The sequence below is a fragment of the Dermacentor andersoni genome, chromosome 1 (genome assembly GCF_023375885.2).
Source record: "Dermacentor andersoni chromosome 1, qqDerAnde1_hic_scaffold, whole genome shotgun sequence".
In the NCBI taxonomy this organism is placed as follows: Eukaryota; Metazoa; Arthropoda; class Arachnida; order Ixodida; family Ixodidae; genus Dermacentor; species Dermacentor andersoni.
In genome coordinates, this window is record NC_092814.1 from 167,765,563 (window position 1) to 167,776,486 (window position 10,924).

Sequence of the window (10,924 nt, forward strand, 5' to 3'; positions counted from 1 at the left end):
TTTGTTTGAAGACACAAAAATTCTTTCGAGACAAATGTCAAACCACACGGGAAATAATCAAGGCATTCCACATTAAAAGATTAGGAGAGACTTGCATTAGCCATGCATCTTTGTCTGTTAGAATGCGAATTTCAGTATCTTCACAACACGTGTGTTAATCTGAAGTGGTGTCTTTTTGTTGTTTCCTTTTTTGACTTCCCTACTTCCTGATATGTTTAACTGATTTCTTCATAGCTTGTCATGTTCTTATGCTGCGGTTTTCTGCAATCACTTATATATATATATATATATATATATATATATATATATATATATATATATATATAATGTTCGTCGTTTCCATAAATATTTAGTTGAGAGTTAGCGCTCGTCCTGTCTGCTTGTAGTCTGTGTCCGTGTCACTTTGCGCAACAATCCAAGATCATGTGTGAACAAAACATGGCTAGTAATAACTAGTGAGCACTGCACAAAAGTTGAACATGAAAACTAGTAATAGTAAAGACATATACTTGCATAGACAATATATAATACTATAGACAATAGTTTGCAGCTGAACTGCAAAATATTGCAAATATCACAAAAGCAGCATAAAAACTGGGCAGGACAGAGCACTGACTGTTAGCTATAGTTGCAATATGCACACCAAATCTAGACATAAGGCAAAACTAAACTGCCGGAAATGGTCATCTCTCCAAGAGACCACTGAGGAACGAAAGGTACACTTTTTATAATTCCATCTCATAGATTACTGATCTAATTAAACTTGACACATGACGCCTTGTGTGTAACAAATGCCCTGTTCTCATTACATATGCATGATTACCAGCCTTGGTGAAAGAATGACTTGCACTAATGTTTGAACCCCGGTAAAAATGCTGCTTGTTCTCAACTTTCTGTTCCGACAGCACACTTGTGGGCAGTTGTGAACGTAGTTGCCTATAGGGCTCAAACACCATGTTTTGGCTGCACAGGTACTGTCTACCGAACACCTGGTTCAAGATAGCTTGCATCTCGGAATGTGCAGCCACACTGGTGGCACAGCATTATTTTTTCAACTTGCCAGTTGATAAAGCCTCAGCAGCTGCAATCACCTGCGATTGCTCGTAAAGGTGCCATAAGGTCAGGCAGCAAACACAGATACCACGTAGCAAAACTTTCAGAGTGCATTGTGTGAGTCGAGGTGTGTAATTTGTGCTTTAGTTTGGCAGCACTGCCACATTCACAACTATTCATTGCAGCTCCTACATTTCAACATCAACAAAATTAGGACAGTTCCTTCAGTATGGTGGCAGATGCTCAGCTGCAGGCTTTCTAGAACCATGCATTATCTTCAGACAGTGCCAGTACAGCCCGTAGCACATCTTTCAAGCACTCCAGACAAGTACACAGATTACACTGTACACAGAGCATCTGGTATCCATTTACCTATAGAGGCAAGGTAGCCCCTAGAACACGTTTTGTGACAGGCATGCTGGGCACTTTGTCCCCTGAAATGCAAGTGCTATTTGGTACTTCAGTGCCTCTAGTGTCCTTTACATCTAAATGAATATTGAATACATAGTAGTAACATGAAGATGACAAACAAAAGCCATCAGCCATCAACTGTGTGGCAAATCTGGGTGCAAGCTATTCTCTTATCAAGTATACCTGTAGGCATTGTGACCAATGTGCTCCCAAGATGTATGAGGCATTATCATTGCAGAGTTGTAAGGACATGGCAATCCTAGGATGATTATGTTCTTCAGGTTTTTTTCCCCACTTTCCATCTTTTGAAACGTGTATACTATAGTCATGAAAACAAAAATGCTACAACTGGCGTGTGATAAGTTTTGCGACTTTTTTCCTAGCAGCTCATTGAAACGAGCCACGATGACAAATTCAAATGCTCTTACCTCATCAGACATACAAATTTCTTAAACACTAACAAAACCAGATAGGCATTGGAGTGAGCATCACTTAAATACATTACACTGGTTTAAAGTTATTGCACCACTTTGTGCCAGGTAAAAATGTTATAAACATCAAAAATGTTAAGATTCTACGGCCAACCGTGAAAACTAAATAAAAAAAATCATTAAGCTTTCTTAAACGGGTACAGGAGCTTTACAACTGGCCGTCTTGGTGATGGACACGCAGATAGATGAGCAGCCATTCCACTGAGACGAGAATGTTGAGGACTTCGCATGGAAGTCTGCGAGACACTGCAGAGTAGTTCTTGGTCCACATGAAGGAGATTGCTTGCATACACGTCTGGGCCACCATACTGAATGCATGGTGTTACCGGAACCTTTTCCCCCTGCATTGTGGTAAAAAAGAGGTGAGGCATGCAGACAGGACACGAGAGTAGAGAAGTGAACACGAACGCGAAAAACATGAAAAATTTCATTAAATTGTTTTAATAGATAAAATTTTTATACTATGTGTCATTCATTATGAGGGTTCATAACCGCAACATATTTCATATATAAGCAGGTAGAATTATCAGCTTGGTCAGTTTGTACAAGCTCGTTTGAGGCAAGAAATCGAGTTTCACAACCACAACCTCAACATTCTTGATTGAAAAAGGAACACCTCAGATGACATGCAGTCCTCTGAGTGGGAATTGCACAGTTCAAGAAAAACAAATTAAAACTCACACACCAATCCCGAAAAAGGAATAAGCACCTGCTACTGCAAAAAGCTAATTGATAGGTTTTAGTAGCACAAGGTCATCTTTGGCCAAAGAGCACCAAGTCTATATTGCAAAAGATAAACTTAGCGCATCTTTACAAAGCAAATATATAAAGATGACTAATGCCTCTCTGCGCTACAGTTGCTTTGCTCTAGCGTGAAGTCATTTTAATGCATGCACACGTACATACACACAATACACCCAAGTGTAACAGCTGCAGAATTAAAATTGGGCAGCAACGAAGTCGCAACCTTTAACCCTTGATCCCAAGCTGTACTAGTGACTGCAGGTAGTACCAATATCACCAATGACGAGTCGCACTCTTTCTGCCCGATGTTATGCTGCTGTTATTGTCAAAGATGAGTTACAGTCGGCATTGAGGGAAAACTGCCCTCAAGAGCAGCTCTTATTTTTGTGTTATTCCTAACCAGAGACCAATGAAGTAATTATTTTTAGAATGAGAATGACACCGAAAAATTGAGTACGTAAAAAATTTGGAAAATTTTGTACATTTTTCCGGAATTAACTAGGGGGTTAACGGTTGGAGCGGCAATCCAGAAACTAGAACAAGTTTTGACATGTTTGCTACCAGTGAATGCTAGAAAATATGTTGGCATTCTGTAGTTTTGTCCAACAATGCAAAATGGATTCTTAATAACTGATGAAATAAATGGAAAAGTATCATGAAGTATATTGCGTGAAGGTAATGCAGAATCACTCAACTTCTGTTACTATATAATCTCCACTTGATTAACCTGCACTTCCTGAACTAGTTCAGGAGGTGCTGCATTTCAATACTCATTCCACCAGTTCAACGTGACAGCAACTGCACGTTGTGATTTGTTTTACTTAGTGCAGGCTTTGTACAGGGCGAGTTCACAGCATTCCCTGCACTTGGACAAAAGGTAGTGCATGTTTACGCAGCAGGTGTGGTGCCGCTTCTGCAAGAGTGAGGTGCAGAAATCAGTTTCATACAATAATTACTAGAGGTAACTCTGACATTAGCGTCTACAGGAGATCAAACAAGAACGGCTGTACCAGCATGGAAATTATGGGAAGTACATGGATTTGCCTAAACTTCATCTGTTTGGCTTCAAGCGGCTTTGTGACTTTGTAAACTAGTCATTTTCAACAATATACTGTGTAATAAATAAATAAACATTAAAATCGTCCGACGACAGGATTCAAACACAGGAACTCTAGAGCAGAAGTCTGATATTGAAACCATTAAGCCACGGAGGCATGTAACGACAAGCGAGCGCAACGCCCTGATGAAGTTATCGCGGGCATACCAGTGCCTTGAGACGCTTGGCGCCTTTCGATTTGGCCACCTGGAGACAAGCTCAATCGTTGCAATTAATAGCAATTGTGCGTGTTGGCGCCTTCTTCTGCACTTCGAAGAGTATAGACTGCGCTGAAATTTACGACAATAAGATTTATATAGCGTATAATATACGAAGCCACAAGAACGTCTGAATTCACAAGCACGAATATCAGACAAATCCATGTGCTTCCCTTCATTCCCATGGTGGTACGACTGGAGCGCCACAGTTCCCTCTAGTAATTACTGTAAGAAACTCTATGGCAGAAATAACCGAAGTGCCTGGCATTTTGTTCTGGAGTAATAAACACAAGTTTTGCTGTCCCATAAATCTTACTGGTCATTAATTCCAAGTTTTAGTGCAGTCACATGTCTAGTAGGCAATTGTGGTATTTTGCATAAACATTGCAAAGCCAACTGTGATGAATGTTCACTCTGGTAAATTGTTTATGATCGAGTAGCATAGACTACTGAAGCAATCTCTGGAAGGCAAGTGAATTAATTTTCTTATTAGCAGCCTTTAAACAGCATTCGAGCATATGACACATGCACCTCAGATATGCAGATATTTCCTTGACTCAGCAAGAAGCGATGCTTCATGTTCCACGAGGCTACGTCAACCAAAGCAGTATTGGTGCCCTCTGAAAACAATACCAATGCAGATGATCCACATATTTTTCAGGGGCAACAGTTATACCTGAAATCATGCTAGATTAGTTTTTTTAAACACATGATCAGACCATGTTAGAACTGCTTCTTAAAATCCTATTTATTAGACTAGTCATATATCTGAACACAAAGGCTACTAATTAGGTCCCATGCTATATCATCATCTTAACAAAAACTTCACTTAGTAATACACATGCTGTGATAAGATTTGAGACCACATTGAGATGCTGAACAAAGTGAACTCATTATTTTTAAAATGAAGCTCCTGTTCTTCCAAATGAGAAGAAAGGATACTGAGGGTCAAACTTTTTCTGAATCACAGCTGGAAGATGCCAGGGAAGGCACGTGGAAACTTATTTGTAATTTTCTATTTAAATGTAGAAATGATAAAGGAAAATGAAAATGGTAAAAAAAACAGGCACGGGGGGAGAACGAACCTACAGCATTTGCATTAGGCATGCGATGCACTAACCACTGTGCCACCGAGGCAGCATTCAACCGTCCACAATGGCCCCTCAGATTCTCGACGCTCGAACACGGCCGTAGTACCACAGTGGTTAGTATATCACATGCGTAATGTGAAGGTTATGGGTCCGTTCCTGACCCACAGGTGGATATCTTTTAATCCACTTTCATTTACCTAGAATTTATCATTTCTATACTTCATATAAAAAACTTAAAACATGTTCCTGTATGCTTTCCTTGGCCTCATTATCTGCTGGCTTCTTCCAGTTCTGTTACTTCCAACACTTATACATATTCTAATCTAGTAAGTAAACAGCTTTTGCATGATGCTGGAATGCAATATAAAACATTATTGCAGGGCCGTGTTATGTAGAATGCCTTACATTGCCCAGGCAAGGTGTATGAATGTCAATCTGAAAAAAAAAATTCCCACTCTAGGCAGAAATGCTGTGTACTGCTGTGTGCAACAGGGTTTAACGAAAACAACTTGTTCAGAAATAAAGCCACCAAACAACGAGGAAATATGAAAACTAGATGAAAATTTGTGCAGTTGCATGTTAAAAATTTAGCACAGCAACAGATGAAGACATAATGAAGGAAGCGCGAGGATGGTTTATTTTGGACACATGAGGGAACATACTTGAAAGATGCATATGAGCTTACACGTGGAGAAATATTGTTTATGTAGCAGCTAAACTACGAACAGGCCTAGAACCCACTGATACAAGGTGTCGAGCATGTAAATCTTATCATGCCCTTAAGTCAAAGAAACATGGCCGTTTCGCATGATTCGCTACACATGGCTGGCTCACACAACTTAGCCACTGCTATATATGCCTTGTAATTACCAGGTGGTCTGTCTGACATGTGCAAGCTTTAAATATGTAAAAGTGCCACGTAGCTGGACAGCACCAAGGTAATGTCGTTTGCCATTGTTTTGAGGAAGTGAAACCAATTTTTGCATTTTTCCTAATTAGGTAAGGAGTTATTAACGATTATTTAACTGTTCAAATATTATATTCAAAGCAAGAGTGTCAGTGCAAAAATTGTAGAGCATCCTGAAAAATTACCAATCCAGCTTTCTACTGCTCAATAGGTGCAACAAGTTTTTTTTCAAGCTTGAAAGAAGCCAGTGAATACATGCGAAAAGTGCCATGCAACTAACCACTCGTGCACCTGAACACCATTTGGCTCCTCCTTTCATGCTTGAAAAAAACTTTTTGAAAAGAATATTTTTGAAATTGATTAATTATTATTGACTATGTTTTAGGCAAAATGCATGAAATAGTGTGACTGCCACCTCCATTTTCGGCGACATGAATTGACTCCATTTTCATGTCCAAATCCAGCTATACCTGGTGCGTGTTTTGAGCTGGTTCTGTAATTTAGGCTGGTTTTGACTAATTGAAGCTTCGCACCCTAATAACAGTCAGCCTAAAAAGAAATTGGTACATAAGTGGTCGCTGTCAGTACTCCATACTGCTTTAACTTAGTGCAAAGTGCTTGTGAGCCAAGAAGTTGGTAGTTCTAAGCAGTATTTCTCATTTTGACCTGGTGTTATAGCCCACTTACTATGATGCCATGCTGCTCAGTCATGCTAGTCCTAACTTCAATGTAGGCCATGGCAGCTGCCCTCCAATGGGGGTAAAATGCAATAACGCTTATGCACTTAGATTCGGGTGTACATTAAAGAAGGCCAGGTTCCCAAAACTTCAGGTTGTGACTTTGGAATGTAAAAGCCCATAATTTAATTTTAAAATCTAAAGGTGCTTTATTAGGAGCAGGGGCATCATTTTGAGCTTTTACTGCACTGCCACGGCACCAAGAAGCTCCGAGTAAGTAAAAACAATTTCTTAGACAACGTACATATCTTGCAAACATTTACAAACACTTCCCTGCATGTACCTCTGTTGCTGTTATATTTAGATCCATATGCCAAGGCGGGTTATGATGTTAGAACATGTTTTAAACTTGTTTTTTTTACCGCTTTAATGTTATTGGTTATTTTGCATCTCATTGTGTGTCGAACGCACATTTCAGTGCATAAATTTCTTCAGAAAGTGCACTCCTCTTTATTTATTTGTGCATGCAGAAAGGCTTCAGAAGAACTGCTTTCTGAAGATCTGTATAACAAGCAAAAAACAATTCTATGTAGGCTGCACAAAGAGAAAGGATGGGTTTGTAAATATGTTATTTAGTTCTTAAAAAAAGAGGCAGCTGTCAGTATTCTGTTCCAAAGTAAAAATTGCCCCTACCTGGCTCTGTTTCATTTTCCGATGTTGATGGTCCATTCGGGGGCACTCAACTGACAGGCTGCACTTTGGCCATGTCGGGTGTGCTGTCACCAGGCCCAAGGTCGATCGACATCCTCACCAAAAGTCGAGTCCAAACGCTATAAAAGAAACATATCATCATTTTGCTATCAGTTTTGTCATCTTGCGTGTTTCACACACGGCCGTAAGTGAAATATTTCGTCACTTGGATACTCAAAAAAATTCAAGCATTTTCTGGCAGCCAAGCTGAATACACATAAATGGAGAACATTAAAGAGCAAATGCAGTTGTCACATTAGATTGATCAAGTACAGCAGAAATGGAAATAAATCAGTGATACTGTGTCTGTTGGCTTTGAATGCAAGAAACGTAAAAACAGGAACTTGCAGCCACGCCACTTTGAATTTCCCGCGTTTGCTACACCTCACAAGTTTGGCATCGTCCGGTACTCGGGGATAGTAATCGCTTAAAATCAAGATGAACGAGCGTCGGCATAAATTAACAGGATATATACTTAACCGGGCAATATTGGCGCATAAAACAACTCACGTAGCGAAGCTACTGTCAATTACCCGATGACGCATCTGCGGGCATCTGCGGGCTTTGGGCGAACAATTCAAAAAGGAATGAGAGTTTCACTTGTTTCACGCCTACTAAGCTAAGACAGAATTTGAGTTTCTTACTAAACTATACTGGACATTTACGCTCCGAATAAAACGCTGGAAATTTTGTTACGTCACATTGCATACGTATGAAAGTGAGGAAATTGCTTTTATTGTATTCTGCCCAGACGGCATGCAGCAGCTACCACTCTCATGCAACAAAAGCATGAAAGTGGTACTCGCGGCACAGAAAACAAACATATACAGCGCCAACGTTACGCCCCTTAGAGTTGGAACTAAGCACGATCAAGCCAGTTAGTTTTCTAGCTTTCATAACGCCATGAACACGACCAAACATCGCGCGAAACAACTGTCTGCTCTCGAAAATTATTACCGCTTCCATTTATATACCTATCGCTGCCACAAGCAAAAGTTAATGGGCTAGCTGTCCACAAACCGCAGATTAGACAGACAGCAACATATTACGGTAACGTAAAACAATTTCAACGCTGACTTAGCAGCCGCGGTGTGCTCTAAGTGCCACAGTTCTCGTTTCCCGCTCGAAATTCACACCATGATGACGGGCACTGCATCTTTCACATGAAATATTGCACGCTTTGCTCCGGAGCTCAATAGGAGGGCGAAACGCATTTGCACGTACCTGAAATCCGCATGCCGGAAACCCGTCGACGCTTCCGAGAACGGGGCACACAGCCATACACCCGTACGGCGGCTTGACTTGGACGTGAGGCACTTCTATCAAATATTTCACATGCGACATCTTTCACACCGATTGCGCGAACACGAGAAAATGCCGCAGGTCGCAATGCGACGCCGTGCACCCGTGCAGCTACCGATGAGCTGCGTGCGCGGACTTGCAGAAAAACAAAACTATGACAATACGGCCGGCGCGAAAGAATGGCGGCTTTCGTTGCGGAGACGAAGCGGACAATTTAGAGACTTTTAGCTCAGCGGGTTTACGTTTCGCTCCGCTCGCGGTCTCCACCGTTGCGCCAGCGGAGCGGCTCGCGAAAAAAAAGTTTTAGCCCGGCGGATCACTCACCCGCTCGAGCGGGGTAAAGAGCGGGGCGCTCTGCTGCCCCACCTAGTGGTCCGAATAGGAGTTACTGAGAAATGAACTTGAAAACGCTTGCTTTTATAATGCAAGAAATGTCGAATAAAGATATATTACATGCTCTCAGTACATTATTTGTTAATAATGTACTGAGTACTAATGTACGGGTCAGCGCCGCAGTCGCCGTCGTCGATGCAGAACTGCGGCGTTCATGTTCGCGGCTGCCATCTTGCATTTCCCATACACGCCCGCGCGCGCTTACGCACGCTCGCGCGCTGCGTATACCCTCCGCTGGGGAGTGCTTTCCAGCGGGCGTAAACGCTGCTCCGTAAAACCGCTGGCCGCCTCAGCGTGGTGCGCATGCGCAGTCGCGTCTCCGCTCGCCCGCTCCGCTCCGCTGGCCGTAAACCCGCTGGGCTAAAACTCTCTATTGAAGCGCGAACGAATGTTGCCAACTGTTGGTTCCGCGTTATGCCGGCGGCGGTGGCTTTAGTGGCGTGTGTTGCGGCTGTATAATTTTTTATTTATTTTCCCCAAACAGTATAGCTAAGATCAGTTCTTTGTGTGAATTTTTAACTGTGTCGTTTCGCATTATTTTTTTGTCTTTTTATGCTATTAAGCGGCCAATTGTGGCCCCCCAGGTTAGCGCGCGCCAGCTTTGCGCGCAAATCTCGGAGGCCATAGGACAACGCGTTAGAAAATGCCGTTCTTGTCGTTAACGTTTCATCATCGTTTCTTCAACTGAGGTAGAGGCGTAGTGTCCCTTTTCCCGGGGTGGGGAGGGGGCGATCAAGACGGAGTTGGTTGTTATCGCGACATCCGCGAACCCTGCGATTTTTTTTATAACGTAAGCATTTCTATAATTACCCACAAATAAAAACCATCCGTCCGTCAGTCCGTACCGCACGATACCTTTCAAACTAGAACCCGCAGCAGCGAGTGAATTCACTTTCGTGCTAGCTCTCGCTTCAACGCGACTGAAGCGGCGAGAACACAGCGCTCACGAAGCTCTCAGCTTATGCCGCACTATGCTCTTTTCGCAGATCACTTTCAAGATAGGTGTACGCGCGTCTGTTTTCAAAGCGAAGTAAACGGTGAGAACATAGCGCGTGAAGTTTTCATCAGTGGGCACACTCTGTCCAAATTGCAGTTCGCTTTCGAGATACGGTTCGTGCGGCCGTGCCACAAGCAGCCGCCGCCGCCGGAGAACGGTTGATAATGGTTCGACGCGGTTGAGAAGTGCTAAAGAGCGATAACGGCTCAAAACGAACGTAACGTCACAGCGCACCTGGCCCCGCCACCTGCAGTACTTTGCTTGCGCCATTCACTTGGCGCCGCCGACCACAGCAGCTCGTGTCGCCGCAGCGCTGTCGCTTATACTCGTCGGATCAAGTCTCATAACATTGATAACGACATGGACTGCGTGTGGATGAGGAAGTCACAATGCTTACGCATACTTAGACAAATCCGAGAGGAGTTCCTGTGTGATTTTTTTTACCGGAAATGCGCAGTCAGCGGTGACCCAGAGTTGACAATGCATGTAAGAGGGGTGCCAAGCTTTTCTTTTTTTATGAGAGTCTTGCCCAACTCCCAAAGATCTGCTCAAGCTAAGACCTGCTGATGGCTGTATGTGTTTTTTTTTTATTGTCGCATGGGGGCCCTCGAACCGCCACGAATCCTACAGTGTAATGACATTAGAGCAGTATTCACGTCCAAAGGGAAATGCAGCCGTTAATTGGGCTGCCTAAGGCTTGCGGCCCGGTGGCAGCGGCCCAACCCTCCCCCGTTTCCGTTGACAAGTTAGGGGGAGGGGACTGGAGCAATCTTACACGCCCCTCCCCACAGTGG

At 42.8% G+C, this 10,924-nt stretch overlaps 1 long non-coding RNA gene across 1 annotated transcript; it reads right to left on the bottom strand.

The window, feature by feature from the left end:
- Window positions 1-303: 303 nt before the first annotated feature.
- LOC129380793 (uncharacterized) lies at window positions 304-8,911 on the bottom strand. The gene is made up of 3 exons (XR_008608978.2): window positions 8,663-8,911; window positions 7,382-7,518; window positions 304-2,296 (listed from the first exon to the last, which is right to left on the bottom strand). It is a non-coding gene; the product is annotated as an uncharacterized lncRNA (long non-coding RNA).
- Between the last annotated feature and the right edge of the window lie 2,013 nt (window positions 8,912-10,924).